This window comes from Pleurodeles waltl, chromosome 5, assembly GCF_031143425.1.
Source record: "Pleurodeles waltl isolate 20211129_DDA chromosome 5, aPleWal1.hap1.20221129, whole genome shotgun sequence".
Classification (NCBI taxonomy): Eukaryota; Metazoa; Chordata; class Amphibia; order Caudata; family Salamandridae; genus Pleurodeles; species Pleurodeles waltl.
This window is the reverse complement of record NC_090444.1, coordinates 364,758,178-364,780,975: the sequence shown is the minus strand read 5'-3', so window position 1 is coordinate 364,780,975 and position 22,798 is coordinate 364,758,178.

Genomic DNA, 22,798 nt, shown 5'->3' with positions numbered 1-22,798 from the left:
TGTGTCCACGTTGTGTTTTGGGGCATTTCCTGTCGCGGGCGATAGGCCTACCCACACAAGTGAGGTATAATTTTTATCGGGAGACTTGGAGGAACGCTAGGTAGAAGGAAATTTGTGGCTCCTCTCAGATTCCAGAACTTTCTGTCACCGAAATGTGAGGAAAACTTGTTTTTTTAGCCACTTCTTGAGGTTTGCAAAGGATTCTGGGTAACAGAACCTGGTCAGAGCCCCACGAGTCACCCCATCTTGGATTCCCCTAGGTCTCTAGTTTTCAAAAATGCACAGGTTTGGTAGGTTTCCCTATGTGCCGGCTGAGGTAGAGGCCAAAATCTACAGGTAGGCACTTTGCAAAAAACAGCTTTGTATTTTGTCAAAAAATGGGATGTGTCCACGTTGTGTTTTGGGGCATTTCCTGTCGCGGGCGCTAGGCCTACCCACACAAGTGAGGTATCATTTTTATCGGGAGACTTGGGGGAACATAGAATAGCAAAACAAGTGTTATTGCCCCTTATCTTTCTCTACATTTTTTCCTTCAAAATATAAGAGAGTGTGTAAAAAAGACGTCTATTTGAGAAATGCCCTGCAATTCACATGCTAGCATGGGCACCTCGGAATTCAGAGATGTGCAAATAACCACTGCTCCTCAAAACCTTATCTTGATCCCATTTTGGAAATGCAAAGGTTTTCTTGATACCTCTTTTTCACTCTTCATATTTCAGCAAATGAATTGGTGTATACCCAGTATAGAATGAAAACCAACTGCAAGGTGCAGCTCATTTATTGGCTCTGGGTACCTAGGGTTCTTGATGAACCTACAAGCCCTTTATATCCCCGCAACCAGAAGAGTCCAGCAGATAAAACGGTATATTGCTTTCAGAAATCTGACATCGCAGGAAAAAGTTACAGAGTAAAACAAAGAAAAATGGCTGTTGTTTTCAGCTCAATTTCAATATTTTTTTATTTCAGCTGTTATTTTCTGTAGGAAAACCTTGTAGGATCTACACAAATGACCCCTTGCTGAATTCAGAATTTTGTCTAGTTTTCAGAAATGTTTAGCTTTCCGGGATACCAAAAATAGTAAAAATGGGGTATGTCCCAGTAAAATGCCAAATTTGTGTTGGAAAATGTGGTTTTCTGATTCAAGTCTGCCCGTTCCTGAAAGGTGGGAAGATAGTGATTTCAGCACCAGAAACCCTTTGTTGATGGCATTTTCAGGGAAAAAAACACAAGCCTTCTTCGGCAGCCCTTTTTTCCCATTCTTTTGGAAAAAACGAAATTTTCACTGTATTTTGGCTATTTTCTTGGTCTCCTCCAGGGGAAACCACAAACTCTGGGTACCATTAGAATCCCTAGGATGTTGGAAAAAAGGACACATATTTGGCGTGGTTAGCTTATGTGGACAAAAAGTTATGAAGCCCTAAGCGCGAACTACCCCAAATAGCCAAAAAAGGGCTCAGCACTGGGGGGGGGGGGGGAAGGCCCAGCAGCTAAGGGGTTAACTAAGGGTTTACTCATATGGGACACGTTTTTATTACATTGAGCTAACCTACTTCTATTTAAATTCAGACCTTTTTGGATCGGATCTCGAAGATCTTTGATCATCCATTTTCTGCTTTAAAAAAATAAACAACTTCTGAGTCAACACCATCTTCAGCTCAGACTGCTGTCACTTGCTACAGGTTCTCTTCAATATTTACCTTTTAAACAGAGGCTGTTGCTCCACCACCGTATAAACACTGCTCTTTTATTGAATGGTCTACATTCCCTCCGTTCCCTTGCTATGTATAATATTTTGTGTTATTTTATCTACAAGCTAATTTATTCGTTGCTACTTTTCGTTTTGCAGTTCTCTTTGTTCATGGTTGCATTTTGCTTGAGATTTCTCCCTTGTGATTTTGGCTCGCTGTTCGCTCGCGTATGTTGTCTAACTATGTGTGCTATGTGGCTTTTGATTCTGTAAAGTGCTCTGACACTTGTCTGTCTCTATTGTGCTTAAAACGCTAATATAAAATAAATAGATTGTGGCTGCACATTTAAGTTGGTCTTAATAATACCCCTCACTTATGTATAGCTACAGTTTCTAAGCAAGCTTTGGGCCAGGTGGCCCTTTCACAAGTACTCGCAATGTCAGCCCTGCCCTCTACGCAGAACAGACATGCTCGGCAATGCATGAGTTCCCTTGGCTCCCATGAGCCCTGTAGCCAGGCTCTGACCCTCATAGCATATTACTATTCACTAATTTCATTCGACCAATTTCGAACAAGTTAGCACACACAGTGGTTTTCCTCTATTAAACAGTTATGCCTGGATTGAACTGAAAACAGAAAGCATGACAGATTCCTGAGGGTTTTCAGTGAATTTATCTTTTGATGGCCTTTGCGTTTTGAGAGAAGGCTATTAAAATGCATGACCATCAACATATAAATTGTTATAGGATGACAAGTTAACCAGACCCCAGAGTAAATGTGAACTTTAATGGAATACGTTGCAAGCATCTTTGAAAATGACTGCTGGGGCAGCCTTGGAGCTAGGTATTCCCCCTGAGTAAATCTTACGCTCACTCTTCAAGAATAGATGTGCTTAAGTGTTGCAGGCATTGAAAACTCCCCTCTCTGTTGGCATTGTGTTTTTCATGTGGGCTCGAAAACAAAGTCCTGGAGAATAATTGCTGACATTTTCAAGCATCCATGGAAAGCAGAAGGATTCTGTCCCAACTCTCATTCCTGAGCCTGCTGATCACTCCCACCCTATTGAGGGTGGGCCATCACAGATGCTAGTGTATGCATTGGTTGTGAACTTCACAGATTAATTCCTCGTGTATGCCCTTTTTGCTTTATTCCCTATAGTCTATCAGTCCTCTGCCGCCATTGACTTCTTAAGGTTATGACAGTATTTATTTCTAATCTGCTTTTCCGTATTGTGGACGCTTCCATTTTTCAGATTACCTTGTATTGTACACCTGTTTCTAGCATTGTATATATATCGCTTCTCTGCTTATTATCTCAGTACTAGTTTGTGTTTAAAGATTTAAATGATTGTACTATTGTTTTCTTTTTCATGGGGTGAAAGTGAGAGCGTATTTTCAAAGCATTATCACTTCACAGTGTATGAACTTATTCATTAGTGCTCACAAATTGTTGTGTTGTAGATGCTTCCTGTAGCATTTTAATGAAGGTGTAGAAAAGCAGTCAATAAACAATAAGCATTGCTAAAGTCAATAAGTCTGGCATTGGCTACCACCCTTACCGATACTTGTTTTGCTTTGTTTTTTAAAACTTTATTTTTGCTAACCTGATGGTCCCTTGCTAATATAAACACTGAACATTGGCTAAAATCAGAAATATACTTTGGTCTCACACAGTACACTTTAACATACTAACCCTCGGTACTGAAGGAAAATACCTTGTGTGCAGGTGCTGCCTGTGAAAGAAAAGAATGTCATCACTCTCAGTGAAGTGGGCTGACCATTGCCCTGTGCTGCTTCCTGTTGTAGCAAATAGACCAATTGATGAAGTAAATATATTTTATATAAAATTTTAGTAAAATCAAAAGGTCTGAACTAGTGCCATCCGCCGAAATCTAAATCAGGCCCAAAATTATATATTTTGCTGCAGTATACAATGGTAACTTCAAGGTAAGCCACGGTACACACAGATGAGAAGCCAGAATGCGATTGGCTAATGGCCTGTGTTTATAAAAAGTAGACAGAGCTACTGCTTAAGTTAAATTATTATACTTTCTATAGTACCAATGAGTTTTATTATTTCTAATCCGATCTGAAGTCTAATCCTGTGTTGAAAGCAGGTGTACTACTTATCAGTAAACTAGCCTCTGCACTAACACATGTCCACTGCTGATGTATGTGTCTGGTAGTTGTTCGCAACAGTCTAAGCTATTGATTCAGACTTCACTCCACAGTGATAGCTGCGTATAGTTCTGCTTTATGACATACTGACCAGTTTCTTTAGTGATTAATGACTGTAGTAGTCGATTGCAATAAATTGGTCAATTCATTAAGACCTTTCTCTAGGGTGGTGGCTCAGTGTAGTAGACTGATCTCTCTGTTGACACATTTATGCAGGATGAAGAATAATTTTACTAGTAGTGTGTGACCTAGTGCCCTGTCTGCTAAGACCACTTTACTGAGTGTGTCTTGTTGTGGTTTGTGTAAATCTAATATCTGCACTAAAACCACTTTTTAGGTTGATAAATGGTGTTGCTGTGGTTTCTGATTGACTAGCCTGTATGGTTAGATGTCTTACTTTGGTCATTAGTGTTTAAAGAAGTGGTTTAGAAGAGGCAGGACTATCTGCTGAGATCTCTCTCTTGCCCTGGGTAATATGGGAGTGTAATAGTTCATAGGTTACAGTGAGCTCTCTACTGTACATCTCTCACCTGTCTCCTTTCTTGTTTTAAAAAATGTTTAATGGTATTTTATGAAGTATATTGTGGTTTACTTTGCTGGATGATGCCATCAGTGATATCGTCAGTGATGTAATTTGAAATGTCATCAGTGATGTCACTGACCGTGTCATGAGTGATGTAATATGTGAGGCCATAAGTTGTGCATTGCGGTCGTAAGATATAGCTAGCTCAGGTAGCTATAACTGCTGAATTTCAAAGGCTTTGCATGTGTAAAATCTGAGCCTGACTACAGCGGAATCCGCAGATCCATCGCAGTGGGACCAGAGATCTGCCACGATGTCAGAAACACACCTGAACTTCGAGGACAACATTGACTCAAGAAACTCCCTCGTCAATGTGGAATAGATTCAAAGTGCTTAATTGGATAGATCAACAGGCTCTGTCTTAAAGAAAAGCTGACTGTTTTGTTTCTTTCCATTTTCTTTTTCTTTGATTCCTACACATGCACTTTCTTTGAGCACCTTGTTATACTTGGGGCAACCATTTGTATGTGTATGATGTATAAATATTATTGATTTCTAATACAATTTAAAGATTTTGCATTTAGTTTGTAATTCTTTTTGTGATGTTTGTGCCTACTCTTCCATTTTTGAGTAATAAGATTTGTCTATTTTTCTTGAAATTGCATTAAGTTAGGATATGTAAATTGAGTTAACTTATCTGAACTGTCCGGTTGGACCATTTATTGTATGTATTGTATTATACCCAGGTCCTTCGGCTTTAAGGGTAACCCCATTAGTATGGAATGGGCTACATGGATGCAGTCAACAACCACAACTGTTCATTTTGTTTTGGTCCTCACCAATCCACGTTCCATTGTTCATAAAGACTGAAACCAGTTGCTTCCTCCAGGTTGCCTTCCCTTACCCTTTTTACTGCCCTGGTTACTTTTGTTCCCAAAGAAAAAAATCCCAAAAGAATATAAAAAAACCATTAATGCAATTGTGTAGATGTGTTATACCCCGCACGAGCGAAATCAAAGTAGTACACCTGGATGCTTTAATATTCACAAATGGGAATAAACCTATAACATATTAAAGAAAACACTGGCAAATGTTTTGCAATGTCATTTAGAATCCTAAAATGAAAATTGATGTGTAAGTGGCTGTATGGGTGTCTCAGTGGATGTGTGAGTGGCTCTATGGGTGTATCAGTGCTTGTGTAAGTGGCTCACTTATTGTGTTAGTAGCTGTATGGGTCTATGAGTGGGTATGCAAGTGGGTGGGTGTGTGGATGTGAATAAGTGTGTGAGTGTCTGTATGGATGTATGAGTCTATGTGCGTAGGTGTCTACATATGTAAATGGGTGTGTGAGTAGCTGCATTGGAGTGTGATTGGGTGTGTAAGTGTCTGTGGCTGTGTGAGTATCTGTGAGAGTGACTGAATTGGTGTGTCAGTGGGGATGTAAATATCTGTGTGGGAGTATTAGAGGGTGTGTGACAGTTTGTGTGAGTGGCTGTATGGTTGTTGTTAGAAGTGGGGTCTTTGGTTGGCAGTCAGGTTTGCCCCTGTCCAAGCAAGGACCCTCACTCTATCAGGGTAAAAGAGAATCACCCTCAGCTAACCCCTGCTTACCCCCTTGGTAGCTTGGCACAAGCAGTAGGCTTAACTGCAGAGTGCTAGGTGCAAAGTATTTGTACCAATACCCACAGTAACGTAATGAAAACACTACAAAATGACACAACACCGGTTTAGAAAAATAGAAAATATTTATTTAAACAAAACAAGACCAAAACAACAAAATTCCACAATACACAAGTCAAGTTATCACTAAGAATTCAAAAAGAGTCTTCATGTAATTTTAAAGACAGCGCTAATGCTGTTAGCGTGAAAATGTACCTTGGGTGCATCAAAAATAACCTCGCACAGGTGAGTGTGCGTCAAAAACGGTTCGCAATACGTCGATTTCACTCACGAGCGAGACCTTGCGTCATTTCTCCTTTAGTCGGGTCACCGTGCATCGTTTCTTCTCTTTGTAGGAGGGCGATGCGTCGATCCGGTCAGCACTCTCAGGTTCGGGCAGGCCTTGTGTCATTTTTACATGCCAAACGGTGTTTGTGTCAGAAATTCCGCCACACGAGGGTCCGAAAACCACGCAGCGCAGGTTGCCATGTCACCAGCCTCCATCAGCGATGCTGTGCGCCATTTCTCCAGCTGCGAGCGTCGATCTTTCGGTCGTGTTGCAGGTGAGCATCTATTGTCAGCCGCGAAGCCGGTGGTGTGTCGATTTTTCAGCCGCAGATCAGAGTCGCATAGATCTTTTCCCCACACACCATTCTGTGCTTGGATTTCTCACTTGTGGGCTGCCAGCTTCTCCTTTCAGGGTCCCAGGAACTGGATGGGCACCACTTGGCAGAGTAGGAGTCTCTCCAGAGACTCCAGGTGCTGGCAGAGAGAAGTCTTTGCTGTCCCTGAAACTTCAAACAACAAGAGTGTGATAGGCTACTGGCGGTACAGAGGAGTCGAAGGCTTCAGTACGGTGAGTAATTTATCTTTATTTTAAATATAGTACAGTGCATAAGGGTGTAGAGGAATTGTTCTTGTCTGTAGGTTTTGCTGCGTCTTCCTGTCTTCTAGTTGTCGGGTATTTTCTTCTCTTTTTGTAGCTTTGGTGGACGTTGGTTTATCTGGTCTCCCTCGGATACCGGGAAAAACAAAGACACAGAGGAGACCACAGGTAAGTCAGCTGTGGAGTACTTTGTGGGTTTGTCTAGGGGGTGGCATGCAAGGAAGGAAAGTGCTCGAGAATTAGTGGTGAAGGGATAGAAAAGGAAGTGCCACGTCGGGGTTGTGGGCATTTGGTACTTTTACGGCACACTCTTCTTCTTACCATTCAGAGCTGTGCCCAGAGTGCTCCCCAATCATGCCCGGCTGTTCCCTTTTGACCAGGGTCCCCTCTGACCCCTCCCTCTTTTCCCCAGCTTCTCTTCCTTGTGCACTGTTATTTCGTTTGTAAGCACTTCGTCCTAGGAAGGACTGCACCTGACTTAGCCATGACCCTCCAGGGTCGTGGCGGGATTTGCAGCCGGTAAGGACTCCGCTTCGAAGAGGAACTGCCTCGCAGGTCTCCGAAGCTATTTCAGGGGGGCCAAACTCCTTCTCCGTAGTCAGCGTTTTCTCTCCTTCCGTGGCCTTCATCGTCTTCGTCTCCTCCGTCTCCGTCGATGCCGCCTGCAACTCCTCCCCATTGTAGTCCGTTGTCTCTTTTCTTTGTGGGTCCCGGAAGTCCTGGCCCACAGCGTCTGGTGGCGTTCCCATGTTACCATGGGAACGCTGAAGCGAGTCAATAGAGATGCGCGAACGGCGCCAGCTGGGAGACTCTCTGGACGCGGTCGAGGCGACCCGTCTACACTCCCCCTCCCATGAACGGGACTGGTAGAGGACCGGAGAGGTGGTGAATCGTGACAGATAATCGGCAGGTCCCTGTTGAGTACCGGAAATGTGGCGGACCTGAAAAGTAAAAGGCTGGAGTTCAAGAAACCATCGCAGTACTCTGGAATTGGAGTCTTTATGGGAGGCCAACCAAGTGAGAGGGGCATGATCGGTATAGAGAACAAACGGTCTGCCTAGCAGGTAATATTGAAGGTTCTCCACGGCACGTTTGATAGCCAGACACTCTTTTTCAATAGCGGGGTAATGGCACTCCTTGGCAAGAAGCTTCCTGCTGATAAAGACAATGGGATGCTCTTGACATTCCTTGTCAGGTTGGGCGAGGACCGCACCCAAGCCAACATTAGAAGCGTCGGTGTATAAATGGAAGGGCATAGAGAAATCCGGACACATAAGAACTGGTTCGGTTGTCAGGGATTGTTTTAAGTGCTCGAAGCTGTGGAGTTGAGAACCGGTTAACGGGGTTAAAGTGGAGGGCTGTCGTTTTTTTAGGAGATCAGTGAGGGTGGCGGCAATCGTGGAGTATTGGGGTATAAACCTGCGGTAATAGCCCACGAAGCCTAAAAAGGAGCGTAGGTCTTTCTTGGTCTTGGGTATCGGAACTTGAGATATGGCTTCGATTTTACTCTTCTGTGGTCGTAGAGTCCCGTTCCCTATTATGTAACCCAGATAAGAGATTTGAGTATTTCCCAGGGTGCACTTTTTTGGGTTGGCCGTTAGCCCGGCACCTGCCAAGGCAGTGAAAACCTTGTTGAGATGGCATAAATGATCGGACCATGTGTCACTAAAGATTACAATGTCATCCAGATATGCTGCTGCAAAGGTATGAAATGGTTGTAGCAGTCGGTCCATTAAGCGTTGAAAGGTGGCTGGGGCCCCGTGGAGACCAAAAGGCAGGACAGTAAAATTATAAAGGCCTGATGGAGTCACAAAAGCTGTCTTCTCTTTATCCCCCGGTGCGAGGGGGATCTGCCAGTACCCTTTTGTTAGATCGAGGGTGGATAAGTATTTGGCTCGTCCTAACTTCTCTAAGACGTCATCTACACGGGGAATAGGATATGTATCAAAGAGTGATATGGCGTTTAATTTCCGGAAATCGATGCAGAATCGAACAGAACCATCGGGTTTTGGAACGAGAACCACCGGGGAGCACCAGGGGCTCACAGAGGGTTCGATTACTTTTAGGGCTAGCATTTTCTTAATTTCTTCCTCAATGATGTTTTTCCGAGCTTCGGGAATGCGATAGGGGCGTAGTCAAATAGCCTGGCCCTCGGGTGTTTTAATTTGGTGGTGGATTAAGTTGGTTCTCCCTGGCGTCTCAGAAAAAAACTGGGAGTGTTGTCGTAATAGAGATGACAGCTGTGTTTTTTTAATTTCGGGCAGAGAACTATTCAAACATGGATCATTTACTGGGTTGTTGCTGCTAGTGGGATAGAGGTTCAACCCCAGACCCATGGATGGAGTGACAAAAAAACCTGTCAGCTGCGTTGCTACTGACATCTTCTGGTTGTTCCCATTTCTTTAACAAATTTACATGGTATATTTGGGTTCGTTTTGGATGTGGATGTAACTCAATGAGGTAGGTGACGGGGAAACGGCTTTTATCACTCTATACGGTCCTTGCCATCTAGCTAAAAGTTTATTTTCAGAGGTAGGTCTCATTATGAGAACCTGGTCATTAGGCTGGAAAGATCGCAGTCTAGTCCCTTGATCGTAATACTTCTTTTGGTTTGTCTGTGCTTTCTCTAGATGACTTCGCACATCTTCCCAGATGGTTTGTAAATGTGATTTTAGTTTATGGACATACTCTAGTAAGGGTTTCCCCTCCTCTTCTTCCTCTTCCCATGTTTCTGCTGCCATATCAAGGAGACTACGTGGTTGTCTTCCGAAAACTAAAAAGGGCTGTAACCCGTGGAGGATTGTGCATGAGTCCGGATGGCATACAGGACCAGAGGTAGCTTCTGATCCCAGTCCTTTCCGGAGTCATCTACTATGGTACGGTTATAGCGTTCCACTAAACCGTCTGTTTGGGGGTGGTATACCGCGGTTTTTATCTGAGTGATCCCTAACAGCTTGCAAATCTGTTTCATAAGGCTTGACATGAAAGGGGTGCCCTGATCGGTGAGGATTTCCTGGGGAAATCCTATTCTAGAGAAAAAAGTTATCATCGCTTGAGCCACTGTTTTCGTAGTCATGCTGGATAAGGGTATTGCACAGAGGAGACCACAGGTAAGTCGGCTGTGGAGTACTTTGCGGGTTTGTCTAGGGGGTGGCATGCAAGGAGGGAAAGTGCTCGAGAATTAGTGGTGAAGGGATAGAAAAGGAAGTGCCACGTCGGGGTTGTGGGCATTAGGTACTTTTACGGCACACTCTTCTTCTTACCATTCAGAGCTGTGCCCAGAGTGCTCCCCAATCGTGCCCGGCTGTTCCCTTTTGACCAGGGTCCCCTCTGACCCCTTCCTCTTTTCCCCGGCTTCCCTAACTTGTGCACTGTTATTTAGTTTGTAAGCACTTCGTCCTAGGAAGGACCGTACCTGACTTAGCCACGACCCTCCAGGGTCGTGGCGGGATTTACAGCCGGTAAGGACTCTGCTTCGAAGAAGAACTGCCTCGCAGGTCTCCGAAGCTATTTCAGGGGGGCCAAACTCCTTCTCCGTAGTCGGCGTTTTCTCTCCTTCCGTGGCCTTCAGCATCTTCGTCTCCTCCGTCTCCGTCGATGCGGCCTGCAACTCCTCCCCATTGTAGTCCGTTGTCTCTTTTCTTTGTGGGTCCCGGAAGTCCGGGCCCACAGCGTCTGGTGGCGTTCCCATGTTACCATGGGAACACTGAAGCGAGTCAATAGAGATGCGCGAACGGCGCCAGCTGGGAGACTCTCTGGACGTAGTCGAGGCGACCCGTCTACAAGGAGGTAAGCTCTAAATCAAGCCCTGGGAGCTCTTCACAAGAAGGAAGGCAACACAAAGTCCAGTCTTTGCCCTCTTGCACAGGCAGAAGCAGCAAGTGCAGGATAGCTCGACAAAGCACAGTCACAGGCAGGGCAGCTGTTCTTCCTCAACTTTTCAGCTCTTCTCCAGGCAGAGGATCCTCTTGGTTTCCAGAAGTGTTCTAAAGTCTGTTGTTTTGGGTGCCCTTCTCATACCCATTTTCTCCTTTGAAGTAGGCTTCAAAGCAAAGTCTCTCTTGTTTGTGAAATCCTGCCTTGCCCAGGCCAGGCCTCAGACACACACCAGGGAGTTGGAGACTGCATTGTGTGAGGATAGGTGCAGCCCTTTCAGGTGTAAGTGACCTCTTCTCCCCCCTCCTAACACAGATGGCTCATCAGGAAATGCAGACTACACCCCAGCTCCCTTTGTGTCACTGTCTAGTGAGAGGTGCAACCAGCCCAACTGTCAAACTGACTCAGACAGGGAATCCACAAACAGACAGGGTCACAGAAATGGTTTAAGCAAGAAAATGCTCACTTTCTAAAAGTGGCATTTTCAAACACACAATCTCAAAACCAACTTTACTAAAAGCCGTATTTTTAAATTGTGAGCTCAGAGACCCCAAACTCCACAAGTCGTTCTGCTCCCAAAGGGAATCTACACTTTAATCATATTTACTGGTATCCCCTATGTTAATCTATGAGAGGGACAGGCCTTGCAACAGTGAAAAACGAATTTAGCAGTATTTCACTGTCAGGACTATGGGGGTCATTCTAAGTTTGGCGGGCGGCAGTCGCCGCCCGCCAAACTAACGCCGCCAAATGACCGCTCATTCAGACTTTCCCGCTGGGCCGGCGAGCGCCCATCAAGAGAGCACCCGCCGGCCCAGCGGGAAAGGCGGGCGCCCGCCGGCCCAGCGGGAAAGGCGGGCGCCCGCCGGCCCAGCGGGAAAGGCCCTGCAACACAGAAGCCGGCTCCGAATGGAGCCGGCGGTGTTGCAGGGGTGCGACGGGTGCAGTTGCTATGCAGACAGTGAAAAGCATGCTGGGGCCCTGTTAGGCGGCCCCTGCACTGCCCATGCCAGTGGCATGGGCCGTGCAGGGGCCCCCAGGGGCCCCAGGACACCCGTTCCCGCCATCCTGTTTCTGGCGGTGAAAACCACCAGAAACAGGCTGGCGGGAAGGGGGTCGGAATCCCCATGAGCGCCGCCTTGGAGGATTCTCCCAGCCGGGGCTAATCCGGCGGGAAACCTCCGGACCCGGCTGGGCGACCGCGGCTGTACCGCCAGCCTGTTGGCGGTGCTTCCGTGGACAGCCACCCTGGCGGTCTATGACCGCCAGGGTTAAATTAACCATACATTGGACCCTGCCCTTGGGGCTTCCTAGGGCCTACCTTAGGGGTGTCGTACATGTAAGAAAAGGGAAGGCGTAGGCCTGGCAAGTTGATACACTTGCCAAGTCAAATTTACAGTTTAAAACTGCACACACATACACTGCAGTGGCAGGTCTGAGACATGATTACAGAGCTACTTAGGTGAGTGGCACAACCAGTGCTGCAGGCCCACTACTAGCATTTGGTTTACAGGCCCTGGGCACCTCTAGTGCACTTCACTGGGGACTTACTAGTAAATCAAATATGCCAATCATGGATAAACCAATTACATATACATTTTGTATAGGAGCACTTTAGCAATGGTTAGCAGTGGTAAAGTGCCCAGAGTAACAAAAGCAGCAAAAACAGAGTCCAGCACACATCAACAACCTGGGAAACAGAGGCAAAAAGTTAGGTGAAACTATACCAAGGATGAAAAGTCTAACAGCTGTGTGAGTGGATGTCTCAGTGGATGTGTGAGTGAATGTGTCAGGACCTGTGTGAGTGACTGTATGGATGTGTGAGTGGGAAGCTAAATGTCTGTGTGGGTTTTTAAGTGGGTTTGTGAGTGTGTATATGGGTGTGTGATTGGGTGTCTGAGTTGCTGTGTGGGTGTGTGAGTTGCTGTGTGAGTATCTGTATGGATATATGAGTCTATGTGAGTAGGTGTGTGCATGTGTAAATGGGTGTCAGAGTGTTTGGGAGTGGGAAGAGGTGTATGAGTGGCTGTGTGGGTGTCTCAGTACCTCTGTGAGTGAATTTATGGGTGTGTAGTGGGGATCTAAATGTCTTTGTGGGTGTGTAGGTGGGTTTGTGAGTGGATGTGTCAGTGCCTGTGTGACCTTGAGTGGATATGATAGTCTCTTTATAGGTGAGTGAGTGGGTGTCTGAGAGCATGTGTAGGTGTGTCAGTAGCTGTATGAGTGACTGTACGAGTGTGTTAGTGGGGATGTAAATTTCTATGTGGATGTGTAAGGGAGTGTATGAGTGCCTGTGAAGGTCTCCGAACAGGTTCCAGAGTGGATGTATTGATGTGTGAGAAGTTGTCTGAGTGGCTGTGTGGGTGTGTGCGTTGGTGGGGGAGTATCTGTATGGCTGTATGAATCTATGAGAGTAGGTATTTGCGTTTTTAAATGGATGTTTGAGTGACTGTATGGGAGTGTGAGTAGGTATTTTAGTGGCTGTGTGGGTGTGTCAGTACATGTGTGAGTGATTCTATGGGTGTGTTAGTGGAGGGAATAAATGTCTGTGTGGGTATATAAGTGGGGTTGTAAGTGTGTGAGTGGATATGTCAGTCAGTGAGTGGATATTACATTTGCTTTATGGGTGAGTGAGTAGGTGTCTGAATGGGTGTGCAGCTGTGTGAGTTCATGTGTAAGTTCCTGTATGGGTGTGTTTGTGTGTTTTAAGTGAGTGTGTGGGTGTGCAAGTAGCTGTGTGAGTGTTTATTTGGGTGTGCAGGTGGGTATCTGAATGACTGGGTAGATATGTGAGAAGTAAGTATCTGTATAGATGAGTGAATATGTGAACAGCTGTATGGTACTGTAAGTGGGTGTCTGACTATGTAAATTGGTGTACTTTTTTCAATTTTAATCCACAACACCCTTACAATGTAATCCAGTACAGCAACACTGAAAGAACTAATTATTAAACCTCATTACTCCAAAAGATGGTGTCATTAATCTGTATAAAAAAGAAAAAAAAGAAAAAATAATAATTATTACAGTTTGTAAATTATAAATTAAACTTAGACATTTTAACAATGCATAACTTCATAACAGCAATAAATCACTACAAATTTCCCATTTACTAATGCCATGTTACATAAAAAACAAACATTTAATTTTCCCTGTTTTAATCTTCTCAGATGTTATACTTATACAATATAAATGATATACGGTATACAGAATCATCCTTGAAAAGTGGGTGTATAAAAAACCATCCTTAAAAAGTGGGGGAAAATCAATCATATAGACTGTATAAAAACCCCATAAGTAAGAACTGCACAGTATGTCACTGAAAATAAGCAACACTGTACATTGAACTCACTTCAGTTTTTAAACAATCGTTTATCTGCATTTGCACTACTAATCCAAAGAAACATGTGCTGGAAATTGGAACTTTGTCACTAAAAGTACTAGTAGATATATAAGACATACCAGCATAGGCAAAGCCTAATAAAAATATCACCCTTGGTAGGCTGCATGTTGTCATAAATCCTGATAATGCATCAATAATAACTAGACTATTCCACTTTTACAACTGTGACCCTCCTTAGACTTTTGTTTCCAAAAACAAAAGATAGGAATTTTGGAACTTCCAATGCAATCTTTGTCTGACTTTAAGGTTCCTATCAGTACATTCTGTCCATTTACTTTTTAGATAGACAACATATTGGCCATATCTAATACTGATGCCTTCATGAAAAACGATAGGGATAGTAGTGCATGTTTTACCAGAAATAGATATTTGTCCTGATTACCATCTGTTCTGCATCACTGTAGCATTAAAGTAACATACTTCCCAGTTCTTGCTACAGGTAAAGTCGACAGAACATTTGTTGGACAAGTTAGGCATAGATTATTTTATGTAGCTTTTCTCACTAATCTCTCAGAAGTCACACTTTTGGAATATGGTAATGTTAAATGAATAAAACTCTCTGATTCTGTATGTGTCCTTGATGTGTATGAGCAATCTTTAAATTTATGGTGCTACGAATAACTGTGTCCAAATAACTCATTAACAGGTATCTCTTCTTCTTCTAAAACAACAAATCTCACCATTAAAAACTCTTGTGCATCCTCTTGAGTATTTTGAGTAAGCTGCACGGATCCTCTACATATATCCACAGTGTCTTGAGTTACTGATGCAGAATATAATTTTGTTCTGTCAGTGTCAGTAAGCAGATGGTTCTATTAACTACACAGTGCAGAACCCAATACCTTCTATTGTTTCTCGTGAATTGCATCTACAACATGAGGTAATGCTAACAAAATGTTTACCACAACATTAGCATAGCAATTCACACCTGCTGGTTTTGACAATTGATAACCAACAATATCTCCATCATTTACAATTTTTTGTTTCTTTACAACTTCCTTCTTCTCTTTTATTTTCTTCTTTGCAAGACCATCACTACACTGATTTGAAACTTTCCGCTTTGGACTGATGGAGCATTTTGCATAAACTGGATACTGTCCTAAATAAGGAGCGTGAAGACTTCTTAATCTGTTGTGTTCTTTAACACAACTTGAGTCAGCACTCTGCTCTCATCAAATGCAACTAAATACAAATCAGACAATGTCCTAACTAGAGACAAATCTACATTTTGCACAGCTTATCTAAACACTATAACACCAATATTAATAAATGCTGCATCTAAACCTAAACCTTGTGATTTATGAATAGTAATAGCCTATGCCAGATAAACTGTTTCCATCAAACATGTACACCTTTCACCACCAAAAAACATGCATTAGATTTTCTAATCTGATCAAATTTAATCACACGGTAATACACCTCATTCCTATTAGAAATATTATTTAAAAGCAACAACTTTATCCATAGCACCATCAACTAAAACCTTCTACAATATTTATATTTCAGTGTAAAATCACCCTACAGTATTTGCATAGATTTAAATATTTCTCCAATCCTGCAGATCGTGACACAGATTTTTCTAATGAATCTAATTTTTACTTGTAATGTCCTGGTGTTCCATTTTATCTACTGCATTCAGTTGAAAAATGTCTTCTTTCTCTAATTCCAGCAATTCATTGTTGAAAGATGCACACTCCTCGAATGTAGCAATTTGCCAAAAAATGTTTAGCCTTTTGTATAAAACTGGATATTAGTTCTGCTGGTATGTTCGTTGTTGGATGAAGGTTTTTTTTAAGAAGACAACTTTCTAGAACTCATCTTCCCTCTTGTGAAAGAACACCTACTCTAATATCTTTTTAAAATGTTCATAATCAATGCCAGATGCTTGCCACATATTCCTAATTAATTATTTGTATTTTACATTTAGCTGAATATTTACATTTCCAATGCTTCCTAAATAATTCCTAGTTTCATCATGGAACAGTGTTTGCTTTCAAACTATGCTGACTCTTCACAGGTGTAGGTTGCTGTAAAAACAGTCAAATGTTTCCTCCAGTAGGACATAATAATCCATTCTAGCAACCTCTTGCATTCTCAAATGCACAAAGGCAAGCAGTAAGCTTTAGACCATGCTCACCTCATTGATGATTAAAAGTTTCAACTTTTTTAATACTCATCCTACTTCATGACAAGCTTCACCAGATAACGTCTGGTACTTCAGTTTGTTGTCATGTTCCACAGGCAGCATCAAAAGTTGATGTAAAATAATACCTTTGATATTGTGTGCAGATAATCCAGAAGGTGATATTACCACACATGATACATTACAGTCTGTAGTCTTCTGTAGAAAAGCAGTAAGAAGCATTAAGAAACATTTACCAATACCAGCTTAACTGCTGACAATCAAAGGTACATGCTTATATATTTCCATTTAGTTGTCCAGCCAAATCTGCTAAATAATTTTTTTTGTCTTGCTTGCTCCATTGCAGTCTACATCTCGTTCATTGTAATAGCCTAATTTTCAATTATTGACAATCCAAGTGGATCCTGACTGTTAGAACTTGAACTTTGGCTGTTTTGTGAACTCTGCTAAGTTACCTCAGCAGCAATTATTTCTTCCTGTTGAATTTCCCCAATCAGCATTTTTAGTAGGTTTGAAATACTGAGCACTCAATGCCATCCTTTGCAGCATTGAAAGAGTCTTCCTAGCAGTCAAACTCTCCTAGTAATTCTATTTCAGAACACCAAGGTTTAAACATCTGCAAAAGTACCAAATAGAAAAATTATCTCTCTTCACCAGTTTTATGTGGCTAATTAGACTGCCTTAGGTATGACGCACCAAGCATCCATTGCAACCAACTATTGTAAATTTATATTCATCTACATTTGCTGTCATATTGTTTCTATATGTGTAGTACTGGAGTACTTCATAGAGATAAACATTTTCAAGATGTATACTCCTTTTTGGATAGTAAGTGTCCAACATGTTTGTTGTTACAATGTGTGCACTATCTGTCTCAAATTCAACAAGATATCAAATTACTGGAAAAGATTTCAAAACTCTGTTTCAAGGTGATGCTAGGCTTAGACTCACTCAAACAATTCCTTTCAATTTTGAATATAACTTAGCTGAACTCAACCTTTCACAGCATTCACAGGATCCAATTATGCTGTGCGACAGCATCTTCAAATTAAAGCTGTACAATTGTTTTGTTAGAGACTTTTCAGCAGAAATCTCTTCTCACACATTGTTCATCTCTGTCTTCTCAGATTTTCTTATGTATGTATTAACCTAACGAGCAACAGCTATAGAGCTGTCTGCCGCAAATGGAATATCCATACTAGCATTCCATATTTTGAAAATGACAAGATTGTAGTCATTAATATATTTTGAAGCCTCTGTTCTCCTGAGGTTGTAGGTATTTTTGGTGATTTATTTATGAATAAGTGTACGTCTCACTGCAAAGATAAAACTGTTTACTTTTTCTTTTGAAATAATGTCTTTGGAATCAAAAACTACATTTTGTGTAAAATGTTCCTTTTGCTCGGTATTTCCGCTGACAGTACTTTCCACATCTATGAGATTGGAAATGCAGTACTTGCCGCTTTAGGCTTTTTCTGCTGTGTCTTTTGGGATGCTATATGTAATATACTGTTTTATGAAAGAAACTACAGATTCACATATGTCTGCATCTTTTACCCACAACAAATATGAACATATGAATATAAGAAGCACCTCTTGCTTGGTACTGTTTTTGTCAAAAGAAATCAGCAACTTCTCCAAATGGTTGAATTTGTTGTGTTACGAATGAAGGACAAGAGAGCTTTAAATCTGTGGTTAAAATACCTGCAAACATTTGCAGCATCTAAAAATCAAAGATCCCCCGGTGTCTTCAATTTGATGCCTTAACTGTTAGAATTTGTTTCTCTCAAAAACTCATGTAAATCATGCCAGGCATACTCTGCATACTCTGCACAACGCAGCATTTCAGATCACGGTGGTGCACCTACATTTTGCAACATACCCTTGAGCTCACCATGATGACAATACCAATACTCATTGGTCCCACGTTGGCATGCCATCAAATTTATCAAATTGTATTTGAGTTTCTCATCTTTCCCATTAATATTTTCAACAAAGTCTTTTTCAGACATATTTTGTACATTACTCCTGTCTTAGGAATATGGTTCACAGCGTAGTCAAAATCTAGAGTCTTCTGAATGTAATCTTGCTGACCTACATTCAGCTGCAGGTATTTGCACAGGGCAGTCATCATACCTCCCACCTACTTGTGTTGGAAATAGTTAAGGAAAACATTGAGCCTCTAAACATTTCTCCAACAAATTCCCTGAAGCTCCTTTAGCTTGTTTCATCTAGTACAGTTCAATGACATCCCCATAACCCCTTTTAATTTTAGTGGATAGATATGGTAGTGTTCAAATATTTCTTCAAATCTACTTCTATCCACTTTTTCAAATTGTCCACTTGAAGGCAACATTTCTTCCTCCATGTAACTTCTTCATCATTATAGTACACATTACTCTCTATAACATATAATGTGGCTTTCTTTACCTAATTTACCTTCACTAGTTCTTGCCAGATTTTTTTGTTTTTCGTGGGCACACCATTCACTAGAATAAGAAGCGGTTTAACCCAAATTTCTCTCTACCACCACAGTTTCAATATTACATTTAAAATGTAACAACTCTACTGTTAGCCCTTTCTGAAGCTCAGTGGGTGGTAGTTTTCCAGTCTTTGGTTCCATTCGAATTACTGCTTGAAAAAGGTGTATAGATTGTATGAGTATTCCTTTTTTAAACATTCAGATGTTTAAGTTCCTCTGGAATTCCAACCACCTCTCTAAGTTATTGTGTGTTGCTTTGGCAGACATTTTATTGTCCTCTAATTTATTATAGCAATACTTCCACAGGAACTGGAGTGTTGACAAATCAAAAGGTTCCTCCAGAGACAAATACACTGTAAACTGTAGCCTATTTTATTTGCTTTCTTCTTCAATTTCCAAGGACACATCAACATTTTGAATTTGGCCTTTGTAGTGGGTGTGCTGACCACAAATACATAGTTTTGTTTCTATATAGAAACTATATCACACGTTGCTATTTCTTGTGGAAATGTATCAATAGTAATATATGTGTTTTGTTCCTCTAAACCTGAGCATACCAACTCCTCATTTTGCCCAGGCTGCACTTTAGGACTAAAGAAACATAAATGAATATTTCCACAAACGTTTTCAACCTCTAATGCTGTACCATACAAAAGTGCTCTGTTCATGTCTCATAAACATAATGCAATACTTTTTATCAAGTAGATTTTTGAATGATGAGCAGCCAATATTCTAAAATGATGAAAAGTACTTGTGCACACTTTCATGAATAGACACACCAATGAGTGTCCTTATAAATCAGGATAATTGATGACTTTGCATCGATCTACTGCTTGCAAAATTGCGGTTTTCCGCTTCACACTTCTATCCCGAAATTGGCGTAGGAAATGTCTTAATGTATCAATTGATTCCTGGTAAACACTACAAATACTACTATAATCCCATTTATACACAGTGGCATGTTCACGCCTTTCATGTACCTCTTCAGCTATCTCTTCCTCCACATTTTTAGGAACCACATCTTTTGCAATGGGAATCCCATCTTTTACCTCAATGAACCGGCCACTTGTTTCAACTGCATACACTAATGTGTTCTGTTGTAGGTAGCTTTCTTCATTGAACAAAGACTCAGTACTAGAAGTATGTTTCCGTTCTCCTTTGAAAAATTAGCAAAAATTACTTTTATTATTAAGGTTTTTTGACTTCTTTTCTTCATAGACAACACTGGTTTATCCAGTGGTGTTGTTCTGTTTAGTATCAAAATAAATAATTAGCACTTCAGAGCAAATGCTTTATCAACTACACTCTCAATACATTGTTTTTGTTTGAGTGCTACACTTCTCCTCTTATACTGCTTCACATTTCAAACAAACTTCTGCATTACTCTACTTCTAAACGTTCTTGATCCTATTTCATTAAATTCTTTCTGCCTTCTTGTTAAAGTATGTGTTTTCTTGTACAATTTGTCACTTTCAGTGTGACCTACTCCTTCTCCTTTGTGAGTTGATTTTAAACTTCACTTTTTATTTGAAGGTTTTTCTACACACTGTTTTAAGAAACTCCTTAGTTCTCTTACCAGCAGCTCTTTTTTCTAGCACGTTCTCCACACCACTTCCTTTTTTACAAATAAATGTCTGAAAAGTAAATATAGAATACATTTAACTTTACATTACATACTGTCAGACCTGAAGTTGGACCTGCATGACCACAAGGTCCATGGCTGCCTGGGAAGGGAGTCAAGGGTGTCTGGAGCCTGGAACAATGGCCCAGACAGCTGTAAAAGGAAGGGGCAAGAGGTGCAGGAAACCGGGCCCAGGAGTTCCCGTGGTGGTTGACAGGGTCCCAGAGGAAGAGGCCCCTGAGCCAACTGGGGAGGACATTGCCGCCCTGGGTAATCTGCCTGAGCTTGCTGACTGGCAAGTTGAGGGTGGGCCAAACAAGGAGGAATTCTGTAAAGCGCAGAAAGAGTGCCTCACACTTGAGGGTTTGAGGCCACAGTCCGCAGCCCAGGCAGCAGGTGAAGCCTCTGGCGCTCACCATTTCTATTTGGAGAATGATTTCCTTTACAGTGAGCCTAAGGTGACGGGAGCTGGGGCAGCACGTGTGCTGGTGGTTCCCCAGTGCTATTGCGCCTTCCTACCAGGATTGTCTCACAACATCCCCCTGGTGGGACATTTGGGGCAAGACAAGACCTTCGCCAGGCTTGTCACCCACTTTTATTGGCCCCGAATGCGGGTGGCCTCAGATGCTTTCTGTAGGTTATGCCCAACCTGCCAGGCTAGTGGGAAGACAGGGAAAAGGCTCAAGGACCCCCTGGTTCCACTCCCTTTGAAACGGTTGACATCAACGTCATTGGTCTTTTGGACCCCAAAACTCCTCTAGGCAACAGGTTTATCCTGGCATGCCACGGGCTATCCAGAGGTGATCCCTTTAAGGACAGTGACTGCACTGGTGGTGACCAGAGCTCTGATGGGGATATTTACCCATGTGGGATTGTCTGACAGAGGCACAAACTTCATGTCTGCGTACATGAAGTCCATGTGGGATGCATGTGGGATGACCTACTGGTTCACCACCCCTTACCATCCTCAATCCAATGGGCTTGTGGAAACGTTCAACAAGACCCTAAAAGGCATGATCATAGGCCTGCCTGAGGCACTGAGGCGTAAGTGGGATGTCACCTTGCCATGCCATCTCTTTGCTTATAGAGAGGTGCCCCAGAAAGGGGTGAGGTTCAGCACCTTTGAAGTTCTGTATGGGTACCCTCTCAGGGGACCACTAAGCATAGTGAAAGAGGGGTGGGAGAAAGCTCCCAGGAAACCCCCAGGATGTGGTTAGTTAATTACTGGCCCTCCGCAACCAGATGCAACACTTCTGGAAACAGGCCAAGAGTAACCTCGAGCAAGTCAAGAGGTGATGAACAATGATATGACCAGAAAGCTACCAGAAGTTCACCCTGGAGACAAAGTATGGGTAATGGAGCCTGTAGAACCTAGAGCTCTCCAAGACAGCTGGACTGGCCCATTGAAAAATAAAGGACCTCAAGACCCCTAGAAGACCCCTAAGGGTGCTCCATCAGAAAAGACTGAAGCCTCATTTTGAGAGGTCTGAAGTCAGCATGATTCTGGTGACAGATGAGAGTATGGAAGAGGAGAGTGAGCCACTCCCCGACCTCCTCTCTGCCAAGGAAGGTGATGGGTCAGTGGAGGGTGTAAATCTCTCTGACTCCCTGACCCTAGATCAGAGGGGAGACTGCTACCAATTATTTGAACAGTTCTCTTCCCTGTTTCCCTCACCCCTGGGCTCACACACTTGTGTGTCCATGATATTGACACAGGAAACAGTCCCCCTGTAAAGAATACAATTTACAGAGTGTCAGATAATGTGAGGTCCACCATCAAGGAGGAAGTTGCCACGATGTGGCCTCTTGGGGTGATTGAGAATTCCAGCAGTCCCTGGACCAGCCCAGTGGTGTTGATTCCCAAGGCTGCCGCCCCCGGTGCTAAGCCAGAGCTTAGGTTCTACATGGACTACCGGGGTCTCAACTCTGTCACAAAGACAGATGCTCACCCCATCCCCCGAGCTGATGAGCTTGTAGAAGGGCTAGGCGCTGCCAAGTTCCTCAGTACCTTTGATCTCACGTCAGGGTACTGCAGATTGGCTTGACTGAGGGGCAAAAGAGAGATCCACTTTTTCTACTCCTGAGGGTCATTACCAGTTCAGAGTAATGCCCTTTGGACTGAAAAATGCCCCCACTACCTTTCAATGGTTGGTTAATAGGGTCCTAGCTGGTAAAGATGTGTTCTGCGCAGCCTACCTAGATGGCATTGTCGTCTTTAGTTTCACCTGGGAGAAACACCTGCTCCACCTCAAGGAGTTGCTTTATGCTCTGCAACAGGCAGGCCTGACCATCAAGGCCAGTAAGTGCCAGATTGGGCAGGGTTGTGTGGTGTACTTGGGATAC